Here is a 2,509-nt window from a genome sequence, read left to right as displayed (position 1 = left end):
TCGACAGCTAGCATAAAATAAATAACATATGTTTCAAGTGTGAACTGTCAAACTGGGGATAAATTATGACCCTGACCCTTAGCGATTAGAATACGTAAGAGGCGAGCGCTGAGCATTACAAACTTAGCGATAGCATAAGAATAGCTAATAAACCAATGCGGAGTCTGACAAACTACGCGATAAGTTAATAATATGTAATAGACCAATGCTGAGCCTTACACACTCAGCAATAGAAGCACTAGATTTAATGGTTCAAATTATACATGAGTCTGGGTATAAAAACCCGGGCCCAGCAGAATAAAGATTCAATACGAAACTAAACACCAACATAGTAAAGTGTATTCGTTCAGAGGGGCATAAAACATATTGAAAGAGTGCAAAGTCGCATGGACTCATGATCTCAGATCTCCCTGACTTCAGTAAAATGAGTGAGAATAAATAATACCAAAAGCGGAATACAAAAGTTAACCGAAGCATATAGGCGTCGAGTCACTCGAGTTTTTGCATACATATATTTTCGTAGCAACACCGTCCGGCTCCTTCGTTTGAGGCTCGAGCTGTGAAAAATTCTCACACCAAGCTCACGCGAAGAGCACGCATTTTAATATGAAGCCCAACTGCGCGCTTAGCTTTATACCCCTGAACCCATTTTCAATGGGAAATTAGAGTATAATGGTCTTGTTAAGAGTATGTAAGAGTATGTAACGATTTAGCCCTGCCCGACTGTCTGTCCTAAGGCTGCAAATCCATCGATGCAGACTATTGATAGTATCGATGGATTTGGGCTTTCATGATATATCGATGGTTTTTTTCATCCATCGATAATTTACAACTAGGTGGCGCGAAGAGACGCATGTAAGCATTTTCCGGAATATACATATATAACATAACATATATATATAAACATTAAGTTAATAATAATATCAAACTGATGTTTAAAGTGCAAGTTTGTTTTTTATTATATTATGTACATACATTTAAGATGGCGCTTCTGCTTCGCGTTCTACTGTGGCGCACTTTGATAATTCTAAGTCTTCCTTTGCTGCTGCTAGTATTACTAGATTTTTGCCCACCGCTTCTGAGGATGACGCATCCAATTTTATCCATATGTAATACAATATATATTTTATTAGATATACAACCATCACATAAATATCCGGTTACTATTGTATTGCCTTCTTATACAAAATTGCACGAATCATTTTGTGCTGGATGTATGATCGAAATTATTTAAAATTTATTCATTTGTAAAAACTTCAAATCTTCGATGGAACTATCGATAGTATCGATGGCTCATTCCATCGATGGATAAATCTATCGAGGGTAACCTCTATCGATGGTTTTGCAGCCCTAGTCTGTCCGTTCGTATGTGAGAACGCGTCGATCTCAGGTATAAGAGCTAGAGACTTGAAATTTTTTCCTAGGTTTGTGTCACTAACCAGAGAACACATAGACTAGACATCTAGAACAAATTTTTCAACGACGAAAAAATGCGCTGAGGAGACTATACAACTTCGTATTTACTCGGCTCAGTCTCTTGAGGCTCGAACCAGTGTTGCCAAATCAGTTTTAATTTGCTTTTTTTCCACTTTTTTCTATACTGATCAATTTATCATTATTTGTAGCGATTTATCGTATGTAGAAGTGTTTGTCATTGCAGTTGAATTAAAACTAAATAATGCGTTATGTCAATTTTCTATGAATGCGCCAATCGATAATAGAGTGGAAACTGACTAAACTAAAATATTATTATACATTATTCAATATAACTTATTTGAGCAAGAATATCAAACTTGAAATTCTCTAACAGATCTTATAAAGCAATTAAAAAGAATGTATGCAACTCATGAGATGACATGTAGTACAAAAATTTTCGTGTTAACTAAATATGTTTTAATTAATAGGCTGCAGACAAATTTTCAAATGGTGTAAAATGCTGATTCGTTTTCTTGCATATGTATATATTTTGCGAGTAAACAAAAATAGTATCGTTCCAATACTAGAGTTATTCTATTTAAAGAACATTAAGTATTGAACAGCAATATAAGAATAATCATCCAATTCATTGGGGAAATTCTTGAGACTGTACATAGTTTAGGGTGAGATGTGTGATTATAAGAATTCTGGAGGAAATAAAAAATGTAGGGACTTGGCCATTTTTGCAATGGCATTGCTTTCCTTGCCATGATCGAACGCGCAAGTGGTAACAAGTTTTAGTCAGGTCAATACTGTAAAAACATAACTACTAGTGATGGCACGATTAATCATTTGATACACAATAATCGATTATTTTAAGCAACATTGGCGCGCAAAAGGTGGAAAGCGAAGCGTAATTATGGCACCAACAATTAGGTAAGTTTTCATAACGCGCACACGACAAGAAATGGCGGAGCTTTCAGATATAAATGAAAGTTTAGGAAGCACTAGTGACGGCTCATCTACTAGCGAAGTTGAGTTCGATTTATGGACCCACCACAAGGCACTGGCCCACAAAACCAGTAAGAAAGAC

The 2,509-nt window shown here is 36.0% G+C and overlaps 1 long non-coding RNA gene across 1 annotated transcript; it reads left to right on the top strand.

Moving 5' to 3' along the window:
* Positions 1-1,216: 1,216 nt before the first annotated feature.
* Positions 1,217-2,509, top strand: LOC122757333. Its single transcript, XR_006357333.1, has 2 exons — positions 1,217-1,390; positions 2,297-2,509. It is a non-coding gene; the product is annotated as an uncharacterized LOC122757333 (long non-coding RNA).

This window comes from Drosophila mojavensis, unplaced genomic scaffold (assembly GCF_018153725.1).
Source record: "Drosophila mojavensis isolate 15081-1352.22 unplaced genomic scaffold, ASM1815372v1 contig_49, whole genome shotgun sequence".
NCBI classification, from domain to species: domain Eukaryota; kingdom Metazoa; phylum Arthropoda; class Insecta; order Diptera; family Drosophilidae; genus Drosophila; species Drosophila mojavensis.
Note: the sequence above shows the minus strand (reverse complement) of the source record. Positions and strands in the feature narration are given on the sequence as shown.